We start from the raw sequence: 21,158 nt of genomic DNA on the forward strand, positions 1-21,158 counted from the left end.
CTTTCTGGGTTGTGGGTCTCCCTTGGCAGCTCACTGCTCATAGCAAGCAGTCAGGTCATGGTTAGGGGACCAAGGGCTGCAGACAGGGGACAGTGGGAGAGGGAAGGAGAGGTGAAACTGCTCACACGTGTGGCTGAATCCTCAGGGCATACATCTCAGGGGCTCTTCAGTGCACAAGGCAGGGACGGAAGGGTAACAAGCCTATGGAGTCTGTCAGATGAGGCACATGGGTGCTGTGGGCACCATCACAGATCCTTGAAGCCTTGGGGAAAGCTTTTCTTTTTTGACACTTGTTATCAGAGTAAAATATTATTGATGAATACATTTCTGAATGAGCTGGATGAGACATGCTTTTGATGTTATATATCCCAGGAGACCATCATGTATTGGTAAAAATGAGGCCCATTTAGTCACGTTGTTCATCCTTTGAGGTCTTGACTCTGAAAGCACTTGTCACTTCATTGTGTACATGTGAAAAGGATAAGTCTGTGGTGCCGATGTCACTGGAGTCCATGTGTTCCTTTGGAAAATGGACCAAGACTGACCATGGGATCTGTCACTCAAAATTATTTTAATGAATTATCAGCCATGGCACATTGGGCTATTCTCTGCTGTTTTTCAAAGCCAGGACACAGAGACCCTCTCTGTAGAAATAAATTGTGTCCTGCAAAATACTGCCTACACTGAGCTCTTTGGAGTCTGGAATTGCACATGCAGAGTCAATGCCATGTAGGGTCTGACAGGCGACCTGTACATCATCCATCTTGGTAAAAGGAGACAAGGATGTTTATGCAGGGGAGGTAGCACAGGACAACCAGTGTCACCAGATCATACATAAATTGTATCTTAAAGTATAGTGGACATCATGATCCAGAAGCGATGATGCCTCATATGTTTCCATGCCCCAACTTCCTGTTCCCCAGTAAGACACAGAGAGCTGAAGGAGCCCTGGGATTTCAGCCACAGCTGAAAAACACCTGTCACCAGTACGTCCTGCTGAGGACCGTGTTTCAGGGATTCTGTGTGTCTTGGGATAACTAGTACCCACCCCACCCATCACTCTCCTTATACTCTTAGTTCCAAAACACAGTACTTACAATTAGAAAATGACAATAACAGTAACTTAGATGTGATCATAAAACAGGATATGAAGTGATTGAAAGTAATAATCCTATTTGAACTAAAAGAAATCCCACTGGAACCAGAGCCAAATTCAGAAGCACACTCAATTAGCATTTAGGATAAATCAATATTGTACCTTGGCAAAGTTGATTAGATTCAGTCTGATATTTGCCTTTGTGGGTGAGGTGGTTTGTTCTGTTTGACTTAGGACTTATATTTTTCCTTTTTGTTACTTACTTGGAACAGCTGACTTTTATGCCAGTTATGAGCTAAGTTTTGTTCTGAATTAATTTATTTATCTTCACACAAATCCTTTGCTCTCAGCCTTATTGTACAGACATGGAAACTGAGACTGAGAGGGTCAGCACCTTGCTGAAGATCCCACAAGTAGAAAGTTCCAGAGCTGAGCTTGTACACAGGTCATCAGGACCTAAAACTGGGCTCTTCTTCACAACTCAGTAACTGAACACATTCTAAATTTGAAAGATCCAAACAGCAGAATTCAAAACAATGTGTAAAACTGGCCCATTAGGATTCTGATATGGGCAGGATCGAAACTCTATAGTAATTTGAGAATAGTTGACTTTACATTTTCTAATATTTCTTCAGGAACAAGGTATGTGCCTTGGTGTTTTCAGATTCCTTGTTAATCTGTGAATAAATGTCATGACTATCTTTCTTTTTTTTTAATTGTTATTATTTTTTTTTATTTCAATCATTGTTCAAGTACAGTTTTCTCCCCCCTACTCCCATTCCAGCCCCTCCCCCCCCCCCCCCCCTTCCCCCCATTACCCCCCCCCTAGTTTTTTCCATGTGTCCTCCAAATTTGTTCCTGTAATCCCTACCCATTCCCCCCTGAAATTCCCTCTTCTCTCCCCTCTGGCCACTGTCAGACTATCCCCTATTTCAGTGTCTTTGGTTATATTTTGCTAGTTTTTTGTTTTGTGTTGTTTTGTTGTTTAGATTCCTGTTAAAGGTGATATCATGTGGTATTTGTCTTTCACTGCCTGGCTTGTTTCACTTAGCATAATGCTTTCCATCTCCATCCATGCTGTTGCAAAGGGTAGAGCTCCTTCTTTCTTTCTGCTGCATAGAATTCCATTGTGTAAATGTACCATAGTTTTTTGATCCATTCATTTACTGATGGGCATCTAGGTTGCTTCCAGCACCTAGCTATTGTAAATTGTGCTGCTATGAACATTGGGGTGCAAAGGTTCTTTTGTATTGGTGTTTTAGTGTTCTTAGGATAGAGTCCCAGCAATGGAATTGCTGGGTCAAAAGGCAGATCCATTTTAGTTTTCTGAGGAAGTTCCAAACTGCTTTCCATAATGGTTGTACCAGTCTGCAGTCCCACCAACAGTGCACTAGGGACCCCCTTTCTCCACATCCTCTCCAACACTTGTTGTTTGTTGCTTTGTTTATGATATGGCCATTCTGACTGGTGTGAAGTGGTATCTCATTGTGGTTTTAATCTGCATCTCTCTGATGGCTAGCGATATTGAATATCGCTTCATGTGTCTTTGGATTTTCTGTATGTCCTCCTTGGAGAAGTGTCTGTTCAAGTCCTTTGCCCATTTTTTAATTGGGTTACTTGTCTTCTTAGAGTGGAGTCGTGTAAGTTCTTTATATATTTTGGAGATTAAACCCTTGTCTGAGGTATCATTAGCAAATATGTTTTCCCATACAGTTGATTCTCTTTTTATTTTGATACTGTTTTCCTTAGCTGTGCAAAAGCTTTTAATTTTGATGAGGTCCCATTTGTTTATTCTTTCCTTTATGTCCCTTGCTCTAGGAGACAAGTCAGTAAAAAAGTTTCTGCGGGAAATATCTGAGATTTTCCTACCTACGTTCTCTTCTAGAACTTTAATGGTGTCACGCTTTATATTTAAGTCTTTTATCCACCTTGAATCTATTTTTGTATAAGGTGTAAGTTGGTGCTCGAGTTTCATTTTTTTGCACGTAGCTGTCCAGTTCTCCCAACACCATTTGTTGAAGAGGCTATTTTTATTCCATTTTATGTTGCTGCTTCCTTTGTCAAATATTAATTGACCGTAGAGGCTTGGGTTTATTTCTGGGCTCTCTGTTCTGTTCCATTGGTCCATGTGCCTGTTTTTATGCCAGTACCAGGCTGTTTTGATTACAGTGGCCTTGTAGTATAGTTTAGTGTCAGGTATTGTGATCCCTCCTACTTTACTCTTCTTTCTCAAAATTGCAGCAGCTATTCGGGGTCGTTTATGGTTCCATATAAATTGTTGAAGTGTTTGTTCTATGTCTGTGAAATATGCCATTGGTACTTTAATAGGTATTGCATTGAATTGTCTTTTGGTAGTATGGACATTTTAATGATATTAATTCTTCCAATCCATGAACACGGTATATGTTTCCATTTGTTTGTGTCTTCCTTGATTTCTCTCCTCAGTGTTATGTAGTTTTCTGAATACAGGTCTTTTACCTCTTTGGTTAGGTTTATTCCTAGGTATTTATTTTCCTTTTTGCTATTTCAAATGGGATTTTTTTCTTGATTTCTGCTTCTGCTGTTTCATTGTTGGTGTACAGAAATGCCTTTGATTTCTGGATATTGACTTTGTATCCCGCTGTTTTACCAAATTCATTTATTAGGTCAAGCAGTTTTTTGGTGGAGTCTATAGGATTTTCTATGTACACTATCATGTCATCTGCAAACAGTGACAGTTTTGTTTCCTCCTTTCCGATTTGGATTCCTTTTATTTCTTTTTCTTGTCTGATTGCTGTGGCTAGAACTTCCAGTACTATATTGAATAGAAGTGGTGAAAGTGGACATCCTTGTCTTGTTCCTGTTCTTAGTGGAAAAGATTTTAATTTTGCCCATGGAGTATAATGTTGGCTGTAGGTTTCTCATATATGGCCTTTATTATGTTGAGGAATGCTCCCTCTATTCCCACTTTACTGAGTGTTTTTATCATAAATGGGTGCTGTACCTTATCAAATGCTTTTTCTGCATCTATTGATATGATCATGTGGTTTTTGTCTTTGCTTTTGTTTATGTGATGTACTACATTTACTGATTTGCGTATATTGTACCATCCTTGCATACCTGGAATAATCCCACTTGGTCATGGTGTATGATCTTCTTAATGTACTGTTGGATGTGGTTTGTCAGTGTCTTGTTGAGGATTTTAGCGTCAATGTTCATCAGCGATATTGGCCTGTAGTTTTCTTTCTTTGTTGTGTCTTTATCTGGTTTTGGGATTAAGATGATGTTGGCCTCATAAAAAGAGTTTGGTAGTCTTCCACTTTTTGGATTTTTGCAATAGTCCTGTGAAGGCTAGGTGTTCGTTCTTCCTTCACGCTTTGTAGCTTCTCCTGTGAACCATCTGGTCCCGGGCTTTTGTGTGTTGGGAGTTTTTGGCTGACTGCGTTCAATTCCTTTTGCTGTTTAGTTCGGTTTTTTTTTGTTTTGTTGTTGCCTTTCTGCGTCCATTTTCCTTGAGTTTTTGGCAGTTCTATTTTTCTAGAATTGTCCATGCCTCTAGGTTTTCCCGTTTCTTGGCTACGCCTTTGTGTCATTTGTTACACTCCTTGGTGTATTCTGTGGTATCTGTTGTATCTCCTCCTCTTTCCTTTCTGATTGTGTTTATTTGGGTTTCCTCTCTTTTTTTTCTTGCTGCGTCTGCTTTAAAGGCTTGTCGCTTTTGTTTATCTTTTCACGACCCCTCTGGATTCATTGATCTTTAGAATTGTGCTTTTAGTCTCTTGGCATTGAATTCTGCTCTGATCTTGGTTATTTCCTTCCTTCTGCTTGCTCTGGGCTGTCTTTGTTGTTGTTCCTCGAGTTCTTGTAGACATAGGGTTAGGTTGTTTGTTTGAAATGTTTTCTAACTTTTTTAGGTGACCTGTATCGCTATGATCTTCCCTCTCAGACTGCCTTGGCTGTGTCCCATAAGTTTTGGGTTGTTGTGAGTTCGTTTTCATTTGTTTCCAAAAACCGTTGATTTCTTCCCTAATATCATTCTTGACCCATTCATTGTTTAATAATAGCTGCTGTTTAATCTCCATGAATTTGAGTGTTTTGGGTTTTTTTTCCTTGTGGTTGGTTCTAGTTTCAGTCCCTTGTGATCCGAGAAATTGCTTGGATGATTTCAATTTTTTTGAAATTGGTTGAGGCTTGTTTTGTGTCCTATCATGTGGCAGTCTTTGAAAATGTTCCATGTACATTTGAAAAAATGTGTATTTAGCTTCTTTGGGATGGAGGGTTCTGTAATATCAGTAAAGCCCAGTTCGTCTAGGGTATTGTTCAATGCCACAATATCTTTGTTGATGTTTTGTTTGGAAGATCTGTCCATTTTGATAGAGGGGTGTTAAAATCCCCCACAATAATTGTGTTGCTGTCCATATCTTTCTTGAAGTCCTCTAAGATTTTCTTTATGTATTTAGGTGCTCCTATGTTGGGTGCATATATATTTACTATGTTTATGCTTCTTGGTGAATCTTCCCTTGAGTATTATGAATGACCTTCTGGGTCTCTCTTTATCGTCCTTCTTTGGAAGTCTATTTGTCAGATATGAGTATTGCTACCCTGCTTTTTTCTCCTGTCCCATTTGCTTGGAAAATTGTTTCCAGCCCTTCACTTTCAACCTGTGCAGATCTTTTATCCTGAGGTGGGTCTCTTGTAGACAGCATAGTGTGGGTCATGTTTTCTTATCCAATCAGCTATTCTATGTCTTTTGATTGGAGCGTTTAGTCCATTTAAGTTTAAGGTTATTATTGATAGGTACTTATTCATTGCCTTTTATGTACGTGTGATCCTCTCTCACTCTCCTCTTTTCCTTTCTTTCCTTAAAGCAGTCCCTTCAGCATCTCTTGCAGAGCTGGTTTAGTGGAGGTGTATCTTTTAGACTTCTTTTGTCTGAGAAGCTTCTTATTTGGCCTTCTATCTTAATTGAGATCCTTGCTGGGTAAAGTAGTCGTGGTTGCAGGCCTCTGGTTCTCATTACCTGGAGTATTTCTTGCCATTCTCTTCTGGCTTGGAGTGTTTCCATTGAGAAGTCAGCTGTTAGCCTTATTGGGGCCCCCTTGTAGGTTACTTCCTTTTCTCCCTTGCTGCCTTTAAGATTCTCTCTTTGTCTTGAAATTTTGCCATTTTAATTATGATGTGTCTTGAGGTGGGCCTCCTTGGTTCCTCTTGATTGGGACTCTCTGTGTTTCCTGTATTTGTGTGACTTTTTGTCTCATCAAATTAGGGAAGTTTTCCATCATCACTTGTTCACTAGGCTTTTCTATCCCTTCTTCTTCTTCTTCTCCTTCTGGTATCCCTATTATACGGATATTATTACGTTTCATATTGTCTTGCATTTCTCTTAATCCCTTCATTCTTTCTGAGCCTCTTTTCCCTTTCTTGCTCTTTCTGGGTGTTTTCTTCTATTTTGTCCTCTGCTCGCTGATCTGATCTTCTGCTTCATCAATCCTGCTTTTCATTCCTTACTGTGTTCTTCATTTCAGAGATTGTATTCTTCATTTCCTCTTGGCCCTTGTTGAGAGTTTCTATTTCCTTTTTTATGCTGATGTAGTTTTCATTGAGTTCATTGTAGCTTCCCTGTAGTTTCTAGCTCATTGTGAGCTCATTGAGCTTCCTGACAATCACTGCTTTGAATTCAATATCTGATAGTTGAATTGCCTCTGTTTCATTTAGCATTCTTTTTGAGGCTTCCTCCTTTCCTTTCATTTGGGGAGTATTTCTTTGTCTTCCCATTGTTTGTGAGACTCTTCTTGTTCACCTCAGCTTCTTATATTGATCTGTTCTGGCTCCCTGGGTTTATCATGTGAACTTCTTTAGTAGAGTAGCAGTGTTTCAGTGGTGCTGTTTCCTTGACCCCCCAAGCTCGCTGGTCTTGGGCTGTTGTTTCAGTTGGCTTTGTGCTTGCCTTTTGGGTTCTGATTGTTGTTGAGTCGTTCTTTGGTGGTTCCTTCCCGCCAGCTGGTTAAATGTGGGTCACTCTGTCCACCACCTTCTATATTTTGTTGTGCTGGTGAGGGCAGGTTGTGTTGAGGCTGGTTCTTCTGTGTGTACAAGGTTTAAAGAAATCTTGTTCAGTTGTTTGTATTGGGTACTGTCTCTACTGTTTAGTTGTATTTCCAGATAAGCCCTGGATTGAGGTTTGTGTGGTTACTACTCCCTCCTTCACCTTCTTCTGCTGTTATCTGTTAGTGGTTCCTTAGTTGTTGGGTTTCCTCTTCCAGTGGATATCCTGGTGTTCACCTCCTCCACCTATTCTTTTTTGTCATCAGATGGAGGGGAAGGCAAAATGGTTTAAGACAGCAACCGAGAATTCTATGCTATTTACAGTAGTAGCAAGTAGGGAAGATATAGGAGATCCTTTCACTATGTATAGTGTTAACCATGGTCTTCCCACCCAGCTAGCTGATTTTTAGAAAGGATGGAAAGAAGATAATACTCTTGTTGGGGGAGGAAGGATTGTGAGTTGGATCTATAAAGCAGAGAGGTTGTGGGCGGTCAGATTCTGGGGTAAGGTGAGAGTAAAGGATAGTAAATAGGTGTAGTGTGAGAGAATAGAGTTAACCACTACAGTAATAGAGTTCAGGAAACTTGGAAATGGGCTAAGATCTGGGAGGAGGGTGTTGTGAAGTAATTACAATTGCATGGAACAGCAGTTATTTACAATAATATTATGGCAACATTCATATGGCAGAGTCTATGAAATCTAGGTAATAAGGATATGGAGTACAGAACATTAAGTAGTATGCTGATAGGACACAGGTGAGTTAATGGACAGTAGATTAGTAATACGGTATAGAAAGAGATATCAGGGGAAGCTGTGAGGTCATACAATAAAACCAGCCTAGCAAAGCAGGCTATACAAAAATAAGAGGGATATAAAAATATTGTTTAAAAAAAAGATGTAGGAACACTGGAAAAATAATAATAATACAAATATGCAATAACTTGCAGGTTCTCTGTAATAGCAGAGTGACATTTATCTCACTGTCCCAGTGTTGTGATGCCACTTCTTTGGGTTCAACTTTGGTCTTTTCACCGATCCAGGATTTTGTCTCACTTGTAGGTATTTAGGAAAAAATTTAAAAAAGAAAAAAATAGAAAAGGCAGACGAAGGCAGGAAGAAGATAAAATTGGAGGACAGGAAGGAGGAAGGAATAAAACAAGAAATCAGGTAAGAGAGGAAAAAGAAATCAAAGAGAATAAAAACAATAAAACTTAAAAAATTAAAAATTGTTAAAAAAATAGAATCAAATTAAAAAGTCTCTTGATTTCAAAGTGGCCAAACGGTTTTTCTGCTCTGCTGGGCTGAGGCAGGCTGAAGGATGACTTGTTTGGCTTTTCTTCCTAGGCCCATGGGGTTCGCACTGGCTCCGCTGCCCGTCCGCCGCCTGGTGCGACCCGCGCTCCCCGAGCTCCCGTGAGCGGGTGCAGCCCATCTGCTGCTCGCACGGCCGTCTGCCGCACGCTGGTGCCCCCCAGGCAGGCGGGCACGCGGCCCGTCCACAGCCTGCGCTCACAGCTGGGGAGCAAACAGGCCAGAGCCACTGATCACTTCAGGAGAATTCCCCAAACAGTGTCTGTGTCCATTCACTCCTTCCTCTTGGGAAATTCCTCCCGATCGAGCCCGCCGCTCTCCACAGTGGCCCGGCTTCTCTCACCGCCAAAGCTCCAGCCAGAACGGTGACCCTGGGAGTCCGGGTCCGCAGCGCGACTCGGCTCTGGCGTTCACCGCCTCCAAAGCTGCTCGCCACCCGGTGTGCCCGCCAGCACCTGGACTCCTCCCAGAGCCGCCCAGACCTTGCTCGGCTGGGGAGGGAGCAGCCGACCTGGCTCTCTCCCACTAACCCTACGGCTAACCCAGCCGCGGCCCCCGGGCCTGGGGTGCAGCCCCGGGACCACCGCCTGTCCCGGGAGCCTACCTTGATGCAGCGATCTGTTCTTTGTTCTTTCGGTTTGCCACAATCCTTGGTCCTCTGTTCTCAAAAATGCTGAAATATGCTGGTTGCTTGCCTTTCCACTCCAAAGATCGGTGAGGACTCTCTCCCCTGAGCAGAGGAAAGCCAAATCTGCTCCTTCCTACTCCGACGCCATCTTAGATCGATGACTATCTTTCAAGGTGTGTATCTTTGGATTGTGTGAACCTCAGTGTACTTTTGTTGCTGCTGGAGTTCCTGTTGCCAGTGGTGCCCTTATCTCTGTTTTGTTACAAAGTCAAACAGGTTTATAGGAAGAGAGTGTCATTCACAGGCGGTCCTGCATTCAGCTGCATCATGAACTTCCATCCATTCTCACAGTTTTCCTAAGAGGTTATTGTAGATTTCCTGGAGAGGTGATCCACCATCTGCACACCATGACCAATTCATTGATTTTTTTTGTCTGTTTTTTTCTCTTGTTTGAAGAAAATGATGCCAACAGGATGTTGGCCTTTGTTCTTACTAGTCTTTAGTTCTAGGATAGTTTTAGGTTCACTGAAGACGGAGCAGAAATCACACAATGCTCCCATCTACCACTTATTTCCAGATAGGCACAGCCTTCCCTTCAGTCAGCATCTCACTCCTGGTGGCACCTTTGTCCCTACAGGGTGCAATTGCTGGGCAGTGGGGTCAGAGGACATTTAGTTTACAAGAAATGGCCACACTGTCTCCCAGCTGGCAGCTGTATTTGGAATTCCCAGCACCCATGAGGAACAGGTCCCCTTCCCCACAGAGGAAAGCAGTGGGGCAAGTGAACTGGTGTCACCTCAGCCAACCCCTCAATCCCCAGTGTAGCCAGGGCACAGGGGTCCTCTGCTTGACATGGCCCAGTCTGTCTCCAGTCACAAAGCCATCCCTATGGGCCATCACAGTGTCCCACTGTGCACTGGTGTTTCAGGGTAACATTCACGGGTTCCTGTGTCCCCTATCCACCACCTAGTTCATGGTGTCCTGGTCTTACCCTCCTCTTGTTCTCATAGGACCCTCCTCCCAACACCACTTCACCCTGCCCCTCCTGAGAGGCTCTCAAGCATGCTCCTCAGTACCCAGACTGCTTCCTAATGTCTTTCCCCAAAACAGTCTGTGCCCCCAGGCTTCAATGGGGTGCTGTGTATGGCTGGGACCCTGAGGACCCAGCAGGTGCCACCCTCCTGACTGACAAGGGAATAGTCAGTTAAGACAGTTTTCTGTCTGATTTGATGGAACCCTGGCTGACTGTGTTTGAAACATTAGATGAGAGTCAGGGGGTGGGAGCTGGAGAGGTATAGTCTTCCTATTGGCATGGTGTTCTCTCAAGACCTGAACACCACTGATATCTTCACAAGTATCCCACACAACTGACCATTCCCCCTCAACTCCCAAAGCGAACCTGGCCCAGCAGGCATCTTTTCACACTAAGATGCACCCAAACCAAACATCCCAGGAGTATGTGCCGATCCTCTTCTCTGTGCCGGTGCTAGGCTGAGACAGATGAGCACACCAGTCACTGCCTGCAATCAAGGAGCTGAATTCTAAGAGAACTCCATCAGTCAACGGATTGTACATATCTAAAACTCTAGTTAAGGAGCTAAATTCTGGTGGCACCATGCCAATCCATGATCATAGTTTTGTAAACTCCAGCCTCAGTTTTTGCCAGAAAGAAAGTGTGCATGGTGCTAGCAATGCTGATGGTTAACCAAGTCACTGGGGCTGTGACCATGATGGTTGGCATCAGGACTCCTGTGAGGAAGGAAGGGCTAGAAGTCAGGCTTTGTGACCTGCCACATCTGAATGAGCAGGACCTGTGAGGCTCATTTGGTACAAACAGCTCTGGGCTCCCCAGGCTGCTGAGTCCAGCTGTTAACTGCTCATTGTTTGCTAAGCTGAACTCAGAGCAACATTGGCCATGCAGACTATCCCCTGTGTGTCCTGCTGGTTACTCTGGCCCTTGGCTGCTATGAGGGTGAGTATCACTCCTAATCAGACTACCACTAGCCCCAGGTAAGTAATGTTCTCTGAAGCAGGTAACTTATTTGGGGAAGGGATAGTGAACTTATCAGAACACAAACTGGCCTGCTACTTATGGATCAGCCACCCTACATGCTGAGGGTTCCTCTATCACTTCCCAGCAACTTGGAACCTTTACATAAAACCCTTTTAGGACAATTTGAAGAACTTCACATCTGAAGCCTCACTCCCCATTTAGGGTCTATGTTCAGAAGCATCAGGACGCAATAAGATTTCGTTGTGCATCATGGTTCTGCCACTCAGCAGCACTTTGTCTTGAACAAAAAGCTCAACCTCCCCAAGTCTCCTCTCATCCTTGGTTTCCACAACCACCAGCAGGAGGAGCTCTGACCATGGAGTGAGGACAAAGGGTGTCAGAGGCCAGCTCTGGGTCTCATCAGCCATTCTTCTTCACAGAGTCTTTGGTGCCAGTTGAGTCCACAGCTCTCTAACTTTGTCTTTCAGACTCATAGAATGTTCCAGCTGGGAGGGTTTTAGTGGATTTCCCAGTTCAAGAAGAGGCAGTGTGATCTGGTTCCCCCAGGAATCAGTCAGGAGCAGCTGCACTCAACACAATCCCCACACCCTGCTCCTTTCCTGCAAGTCTGCCTAGGATCAGAAGAACCAGTGCATTCTTAGGGTCATACTGGCTGTTTCTAGTGACTTCTAGCCACTCACCCTACAACTACTTTGCTGTGTCATCATACCATCGGACTCTGACCCATTTGCTTTTTGACTTTTTCTCTTTCTTCTGACTTTCTGAACTCCTCCTCTTTCCCCTTGTTGCCACTGATCTGACCTCTCCTCAACTCTGCATAGTTTCTGTCTGATCAGGCCTGGCAGGGCACATGCCCCACTGCAGGTGGTTGTAATGATGTGGAGGCAAAGTGGAGGATGGGATGGAAAATCCAGACCAGGAAGAGTGGTGACTTCAGTTCTTGGCAAAATCCCCTTGGAGCCAAAAGCAGGCACCCATTTCCAACCCCACCATCTCAAAGGAATTCTGTATCCAGTGCAGACCAGAAGAGCTAGTCATGGTTCGTGTGTAAACCTCAGATTCCTTTTTAAGCTTCTTGGCTGTTTACACCCAATGACATAATTCTACTGTTAATTTACTCTCAAAAGAGCATCTTTCAACATTCCATTGCTGTCCCTGCTCCTCTGCATACTTGATCTCTGTTCTCTGATCTCTGTGAGATCGTCCTCTCCCACTCTGCTGGAAAGACTGATCACTAAGAGCTCCTCTCCCCTGATGTCTGAGACCAAAGAATGTGTTAGTGTTACGACAGGCCAAACCCTAATTTCTGAAATCTAGGAAGACTGAATTTCACCAAAGCAGGAGAGTCTTGGAAAGGCCTTTGTGTACTTTACAGAGTAGAACCACTGAACTGGGGCTCAGTGAACCTGTTTTCTAGGACCAGCCGTGCTGCTGCTATGTGATTTGTATAGTTACAACCTCTAGGATTTTTCATTGTTATTGGGACAATTAAGGGACAGGACCATAGAAACCCCTGGTGTTCCTGTCTAGGGTCAGAGACCCATGGGGGAAAAGTGACTTCCTGACATAAATTGTATTTCTTCTTCTGCTCCAGCAAATGCAAAAGTCTGTCCAGTTAGGATGGATGAATTTAGAAGCTTCTATTTGATTCTGCAGAGCTCTACAATATCCATTTTCTGAGATTTGCTCCACCTAGAGAAGCTGCCAAGGCCATGGTCAAGTGAAGCAATGTGTAGATTGTATGCCCATACAGGGAAGACAGAAAATTTACAGTCTTCTAGTAAATTGTTCCTCTTTCCTCTGTAGGGGCTTCTGCTCAGCTTCAAGGCCAGGAGGGAAGTCAGGGTGTGCTGCACTGTGGGCACAGGGCAAGGAAGTATTTGCCATTCTTCTAACCTCTGACACAGTGATCTGTGGCCACAAGGTGGATAATGACATGACACCTGCTGAGCTGGACTAAGGCTGCACAGTACATGTAGCATGTTCCTCCTTCTCAGATCACCTCTTTGGCACATGCACCTACAATGTCCTGGGGAGGGACAACCAAGGTCCCAGGTGGTGATGCTGAAGGGCAGAGACTGCTGCCTTCTGCCTGGGAGGTCTGAGGTCAGAGGGTCCATTCCCTCACCCAGTGGCATAGTCCAAGGGGAGTTTCATGGAGTTTGGGGAGAGTGGAGTGGAGACAGCAGGTGGAAGGGCACTGTCTTAGGCCCTCTGTCAGGATGGAGGGGTGGCTGGCTGGGGGATCCACCAGCTCTCACAGAGTGAGCCCCTCCCTGTCTCTCTGCCCCACACTCCCAGCCCTCACCAATCAGGGCCAATGGGCAGAGACCCTCCCTGTTACGTCCTCTGCAGCCTTGTTGGAGCTGAAACACTTCGTTATGTGTTTGCAAGGAAAGTAGGTTGGGTGTCCCCCCGAAAGCTCTCTCATGCCACTATCGATGGGAATAATTCTACCAAGACAGAATCTCTCTGGGGAAGAAGGGCTGACCAGTCTCTCAGAGGAGAAAGGTTTTTTAGCCTCTCTCCCAGTGGGCTGTTATTGAGTTTAGCTTGCATAGGGGTGCATATGAAAGAAAGGAGGCATCGTTTACAGATAACATTTCTGAGACCGGGGGGTCCTTTTGAGTCAGTGTCTGGTAGACAGTGTGATGCCAATCGACTGTAAAAACTTGGGAAACAAACTTATTTTGTGCTTGGACCATTAACACTTAAATTGAGGACATTCTTAGCAGAGCAGGTTTCACAGGACTTCATGCATTCTTTCTGAGACCTGATTGTCCCCCTCTGGGAACCACCAGTTCTGGCACAAGGCTGCACCTCCCATTGGCATTGTTTCAGGCCTGAATCAGGCCAGGGAAGCAAGGCAGCAAGAGATTAGGAGACTTTACAGATACAATGAGGACTCAAGCTATGATAAAGTCAAGGGGTGAGGGTTTTTTGTCCCTTCTCCACTATCCCCCTAAGTCCTTCCCTGATGGTGCCTTCATGACTGTGCCTGTCTTAAGTTGTTCCTTTCTTGAGGAATCTTACCCGCCATTGACTATCCAGCCATCCTCCAGAGGCCTAGCAGGGGTGAAGTAAGGGGACGAAGGCTGTGTCCTTGCTGGGAGGACAAGTTTTGTTGCCGTAGTGGCTTATGGCCCCAAGGTCCCCCTTAGCCATGGGGCCTTTTTGCCTGATGGCAGGGTTATAGCTCCTGAAACCAGAAGGATGGCCCCCAAAGAGGAAATCAGATATTTACAATCATTACCCAGCTGGTCCACTCCTGGAGTGCAGTTGAGGTTGGTACAAATTCCTACACAGGCTAGATGCTCAGTGTGGGAGTCCATGTGCTATCAGGTTGATTTCCACACAGGAGACAGTTCATCTCCTGATAGCGGAATGTCCCACATCTCCTCCCACCCTGTCCTCTTCTTTCATCCTGTGTCCTTTTGATATGAAAATGTAGAGCTCTCAGACTTGGCACTTGAGAAGGAAATCTGGGCTGCTTGGTCCTACCCTTGACCCTCTCCTGGCTCCATTAGAGACTCGAGTCTGACGCCTGGTCACTCAGGGTTTATTTGTTAGGTTATGGACATGTTCTTCCTGTCCTGCATGGTTTGTCCTGGCTGCACCAGGACTATTGCATACCCCAACTGCTCAGCTCTCCTGCCTGATTGCTCCATGTGCCTTTGCTGGGTGTGATTTCCTTCACATGTTGGTGTGAACAGAAGTCCCTGTGAAGTGGCATATCCAGGGGCAGCATGACTGACATCCCCTGTCTCTCTTTCTCTATTTCAGAAAGGCATATGAGGTCCATATGTAACAAGTAGATATTAAAAATCTTACACCTGAGAGCCTCTGTCATTCAAGGATGGCCTAATCACCCCCAGAATATGTTAAGGTTTCAATGTCTTGCTTCAATAAAGTACTTGCCCTGCACTTCTCTCCCTGTCTTGTTTTTGTCCAACAATCTGTCCCTGAGTTGTGGTGGTTCTCATCATGAAGTGGCCATTGGGTGGTGTCCATAGTATATTCTAGAGATTGCAATGTCCAGTGACCATGGTGACCTGAGACATGGATCCCAGAAGGATTGCTGACTCAGGAGCCATTCCACATCCCTGCACAGATGCCAACTCACAGGGATGGGATAGAAAAGGGTGATGAGGGGTCAGCAACTCTTCTAAGGGTCCTGCCCTAGGCTTTGCTGAAGGAACCACAACCTCCCTGAGCAGTCACATGGTTCCCAATAGGCAGCCCCACTGCCATTCCATCCCCATCAGAAGCTCAAACAGTCTGCCTGGTTCTCACCCTTTCCTGAGTGTCCATGCTGGGAGGGTGCAGGGTAAATTTGTTTTCTGTCCACTTCTCACTTTGTAGTGAATCTCAGGGCTCAGCTTTTGGGGAACTCTTTGCTCTCTGCACACTCACATTGCTCACCACACTTGGTGACTCTTCATGCCCCCAGTCTTCCCTAAAGGCCCAGAACAAGCACCCTGCTGCCATCTAGATACACACAGTCCACACTTACTGCAGGAGGAACAGTCCAATGCAGTGTCTGTGCCAAGCCAAACCTTCCCCCGGGAGCCTGGCCATTGCAGGTCATTGGGTCATTTCCCTGTTGTCACACTGAGAGACTTAGGGTGTTGTGAAGGAGCATTTTGGTCAGGACCTGCTGGCCCTGTGGGAGGTGAGAGATTGCCTGGCACCAGGGCCAGGGTGGAGGGGAGATGTGAGAAAGGGATTGCTCTGTGGGAGAATCACTGAGCTGACAACACTGCCACTGGAGATGGTGAAAGAACCAACTGGGAGTGTGTCCAGAGCATGTACACTCAAATGAGTATGAAACACCCACTTTAGGTCTATGTATTTTACCAAACACACAGGAGATGGTCCCATGGACTGTAGCTCTGTGAAAGGCAGAGGAGATGTGACTATGAATGGAACAGGGTGTGTGTGTGTATCCCCCCTGAACACCCTGTCCCAGAGATGCAGACACATCATGCCCAATCCTGTCTGATGTCAACTCTGTTTCATTTGCCTCGTGGGTTTTCCTTCTTGGAAGAGAGCGCAGATTTTTAGAAAGTCTGGCTCAAACCCACTCACTGAGTCTCTCCAAGTAGAAAGTATGGACTTCTGTTGAGTCTCTTGTCTTGATCTCTTCCCTAGGACACACATTGTCCTCTCTGCTTAAACTCTGCTCCTCACACATCTGCTCTCTGCACCATCTTACACTCTGTGACAGGGGTCAGTGTTCCGAACCCAAGCCCTGCTTTGTCATACAAGCGTACTTCACGCAAAACATTCAGTGGCTCTCCACTCTGATGACATGAAACTCATGTCTCCATGTAGAAATTAGTATATTCAGGCATGTTATTTTCAAATTTAACCTTGTGTCCAAACAAACACTACTTCTTCCTCTCTCTTCTTTGACTCCACCTTTGCTCTCCCAGATGCTCAGCTTCCTTTCTGATATCATAGGGCATAAAGATGGGGAGGACATTAGAAAATAAGAAAGAACTTCCTCAACATTTATTTTAAAAAAAGAAATGATGGTAACTCTCTAAAACATAGTTAATTTTGTGAGATACTTTCCCTGTAAGTGTGAAGTTTGATTTCCAAACACATACCAGGCTGTATGTGACCCCCAATTGTGCTGGGTCAGTGACAGGCTGGAATCCTAAATTGTTCACCTTCCAGCCTTCCCCAGGCTCTGGTCTGTCTTTGGATCAGCAGTAATTGTCTGACAGCTACAATGGCTGCAATAATTCTGGTCTGCGTCTCTCTGAGCTCTTCTATGTGCAGCAGTTGCAGAATTTGAGCAGCTTCATCAAGAACTGCATCTCCTGTGTCAAACCAGGGCTGTGCTCCTCTAAAGCGACTGGCAATCAACCCTTCTGTTGTCTGCTTGCTTTAGCAACTGTGCCTGTGGCAGGTGACCCTGGACAGAGCAGCATGTGGCCTTCAGCATTCCAAAGTGATCTTGGTGACTTAGCATCTGAAGGTCAGCGAACGTCGTTATGCCATCCTTAAAATCAGAAGTATCTACATGCAAAATGATGAGTGGTTCCACATTTTTTAGTTGCACTATCTGTCTACTTTGTATTTTCAGACACTGAGTCTTTGTATTTTTCAGCATTATATCCATATTCAAGTCTAACAGCTAAACAAGAAACCAGTTGGTTGCTTCTTATGGATCTTGAATCTTGAAAGGACAGCTAACACCTGTGAGATACCTTTCAAAGGACATGGGCGAGTCACTGCTGTGGATGTTGCTTAAATTACCATGATTTCAATCTTGTAGTGGCAGGTTTTCCGGTATGCAAGCCAAACACTAAAGTTTCTATATTCTCTTTCACCTTTTCACATGATGTTGGCAGGGTTATGGCAGTTGAGGGCCATCAGATTGCCTCTCAACCTCACCTGGCTTCTCGCCCTTGTCTCCCAGGCTCAGCCGAGAAGGTGAGGCAAGGAAGAGAGAGCCAAGGAAGATCTTAATCATCACATACTCCTTTAAGACTATTGCAGGTTCTCTAGTCAAACAAAATGTTCTCTTGTGGGTCTTCAGAAAACTCGTACTACAATTATCTGTTCTTCACTCATGGTTAACAAAACATTTACAGTAAAACAAAGTGTTCTAGAAAAGTTAAAATATGATAGCAGGAAAATGTCATAATGGTTTTGAAAGACAAAGCAAAATAGTGCAACAAAAGTATATATGATGGGAGACTCAAATGTTGGAAAATTTTCACTTCATGTGATAGCTAATAAGCTTAGTAACCAATGTATGTAAAAAGCTATTGTTCCACAGATGGAGGCATAGGTAGACACATTGGGCCTCCTCGCACAACCAAAATAAGGGCAACAAAAATTTAGAAACAAAAAAACAACCAGTACTGACAGAATTGAACTGTATGGAAGTCTGACAACCAAGGAGTTAAAATAGACACATTCATCCAGACCAGCAGGAGGGGTGGAGTCCAGCAGAGTTTGGTGGCCAGGCCAAGAGGGACTGAGGCAAAAAAAGCGGTGACTGGTAGACTCCAGGCATGCAGGCAGCAGCTGGCAGACCCCAGGCATGGGCAAAGGGTGGCAGTGGACAAACCTAGCGAGTCAGTGGATTGTGGGTGGGCACTGTGTGCAGGGCTGCTGGCGGACCAGGCAGTCCCACATTCCGGTGCAGATAAACCACGCAAAACTGGGGAGTGAGACAGACCACACAACCCAGGGCTCCAGTGCGGGGAAATAAAGGCTCAAAATACCTATTGAAAACACCTGTAGGAGTTGAGGTGCCAGCAGAGACTCCCAGGCTCACAGGAGAGTTCATTGGAGAGACTCACAGGGTCCTAGAACATACACAAGCCCACCCACACGGAAATCAGCACTAGAAAGGTCCAGTTTGTGTGGGGGAAGCAGTGAAAGGGACTGAAATCCAGCAGAGAGAGGAGCAAGCATCACTGTTCCCTCTTGGACCCCTCTCCCACAAACAGCATCAAAACCCAATGATGTGGGTTGTCCCACCCTGGTGAATACCTAAGGCTCCACCCCTCACTACATAACGGGACATCAAAACAAAAAAATGGACCAAACAAAGAACAGATCAAAGCCCCAGAACAATACAACTAAGCGATGAAGAGATAGCCAACCTATCAGATGCACAGTTCAAAGCACTGGTAATCAGGATGCTCATAGAAATGGTTGAATTTGGTCATAAACTAGATGAAAAAATGAAGGCCACGCTAAGTGAAATATAGGAAAATATACAGGGAACCAATAGTGATGGGAAAGAAACTGGGACTCAAATCAATGGAGTGGACCAGAAGGAAGAAAGAAACAATCAACAGAAAAGAACAAAGAAACAAGAATTCAAAAAAAAATTAGGAGAGGCTTACAAATCTCCAGGACATCTTTAAACATTCCAACATCTGAATTGTAGGGGTACCAGAAGGGGAAGAGGAAGAGCAACAAGTGGAAAACTTATTTGAATAAATAATAAAGGAGAGCTTCCCTAATCTGGCAAAGGAAATAAACTTCCAGGAAGTCCAGGAAACTCAGAGTCCCAAAGAAGATGGACCCAAGTAGGAACACACCAAGGCACATCGTAATTACATTAACCAAGATTAAAATTAAGGAGAGAGTCCTCCAAGCAGCAAGAGATAAGGAGACAGTTATCTACAAAGGAATCCCATCAGACTGTCAGCTGATTTCTCAAAAGAGACCTTGCAGGCAAGAAGGGGCTGGAAGGAAGTATTCCAAGTCATGAAAGGCAAGGACCTACATCCCAGATTGCTCTATCCAGCAAAGCTTTCAGTTAGGATGGAAGGGCAGATAAAGTGCTTCTCAGATAAGGTCAAGTTAAAGGAGTTCATCATCACCAAGCCCTTAGTTTATGAAATGTTAAAGGGACTTATCTAAGAGAAAAGAAGATAAAAAACATGTATAGGAAAATGATAGCAAACTCACAATTATTAACAACCACATCTAAAACAAAAACAGAAACAAACTAAGCAAACAACTAGAACAGGAACAGAACCACAGAAATAGAGACCACATGGAGGGTTAGCAACCGGGGGGTGGGAGGAGGAGAGAGGGGGAAGGTATGTGCAGAAGGTGGAGGGGATGTGCAGGGTGGAGGGGACTGAAGGGAGGAAAATGGGACAACTGTAATAGTATAATCAATGAAATATATATTTTTAAAAAAGCTATTGTTACAGGAACTGAAGGTAGGACCCACCCTGATTCCAGGAGACCATCAGCAGTCCCATCTTTGTGCCTCAGGAGGACTGCAAGCAATGAAGATAGTAACTGATCCATTGTGATCCAGGGTGAGACGCCCACTGCCCAGGACACAGATAGAGACCACCACCCAGGACATAGATGAGAGACCACCACCCAGGACACAAATGAAAGAATACTGCAGGTTTTTATCTGATGAACATTTCCCCTGAAGTCCAATTCCTTTACCTACACTTTTCTCTCCTTATTGAAAGGGTCAGTTGAAAATGGAATTGAAGACAGTCTGTCAGGGTGCAGACTGGCCATCTTCTCAACTAGTCAGCCAAGTGAATAAAGTGCCCATAATGATTCAATCTCTGCCTCTGTTATTGGTTCTGGTAGGTGAGAAGCAACAGTAATGCTGGCTTTTCTGGGTTCCTACATATATAAGCCAGGAATATGAAAGAAAAGGAAACCACATCTAACTAAAAAATTCAGAATTGAGACAGATCGTGGTGGGAAGAAAGTCACCAAATAAATATACTAAGAAAATTTCCCCACAGTGAAAAATATCAAATGGAATAGCTCGCTTACTTCCCACATGAAAACACAATTTTTGAGACTTTTTGGAACATCACCCTAAAAAAAAGTGATTCTTTCAAGAAGAAATGTCACTGAAGAGTATTGGGGGTTCTGCTGCATGCCACCACCCTCTAGGTAAAAATCCAGAGGCAGAGGTTTGGTGAAAACAAAAAGAGATCAATTATTCAAAAGCTGCATGATTTGAAAGAAGGACAAGCTTCCACCTCAGAGCCTATTTTCTGTAGAACACCCAGAAAAACTCCATGGCCCCCCTCTGCCAGACGGACACAAGATGCACCCTGAGTGCCTTCTCCCACTTAAAAACACTATCCTTTAGGAAACTGAATGTGGCCACTGCACAGTATCCAGGCCACTCGACTTTGTTCCCCTTCGCTGTTGGGCCTCAGATTTCTCTTAGTGTCTGGCTGTAGCCAGCATCCTGCATGCAGCACACTGCCCTTTCTTACACTCACTGCCCTGCAGACCAGCACCTGTGCCCATCCCTCTGGCTGTCAGCTTGCCAGCGCATCAGTGCAATACGCAGAGTAGGACAATGCAGTGCCAGACATCACCTCCTCTGCCCCTTCCTGCACTGGGGACAGGGGCTGGTCCTGTTGCCTGGACACGTGGCTTTCAGTGCCCACTGGTCATCAGGCACTCTGACTGCCAACACAGCAAGCAAGGGGGAGAAACCCCACCTGTTTCTCCCTACCCTCTGTTTTTCATCTCCAAGCCCAAAATTTTGTGCCCCTCTGAAGGGTTCTGCCTCCCCAGCCAATCCCATCCTTTCCCAAGCAAGTCTGGC

At 44.7% G+C, this 21,158-nt stretch overlaps 1 protein-coding gene, 1 long non-coding RNA gene and 1 pseudogene across 2 annotated transcripts in view; 2 read left to right on the forward strand and 1 right to left on the reverse strand.

Annotated features, from left to right (window-relative positions):
- Nucleotides 1–21,158, forward strand: part of LOC114500307 (mammaglobin-A-like) — a 259,118-nt gene that overhangs the window by 227,261 nt on the left and 10,699 nt on the right. The window lies entirely within an intron of this gene.
- LOC118501374 lies at nt 10,953–14,998 on the forward strand. Its single transcript, XR_004904017.1, has 3 exons — nt 10,953–11,032; nt 12,669–12,854; nt 14,858–14,998. It is a non-coding gene; the product is annotated as an uncharacterized LOC118501374 (long non-coding RNA).
- On the reverse strand, nt 16,746–17,495 carry LOC114499136 (annotated as a pseudogene).

The sequence above is a fragment of the Phyllostomus discolor genome, chromosome 6, assembly GCF_004126475.2.
Source record: "Phyllostomus discolor isolate MPI-MPIP mPhyDis1 chromosome 6, mPhyDis1.pri.v3, whole genome shotgun sequence".
Taxonomy (NCBI): Eukaryota; Metazoa; Chordata; class Mammalia; order Chiroptera; family Phyllostomidae; genus Phyllostomus; species Phyllostomus discolor.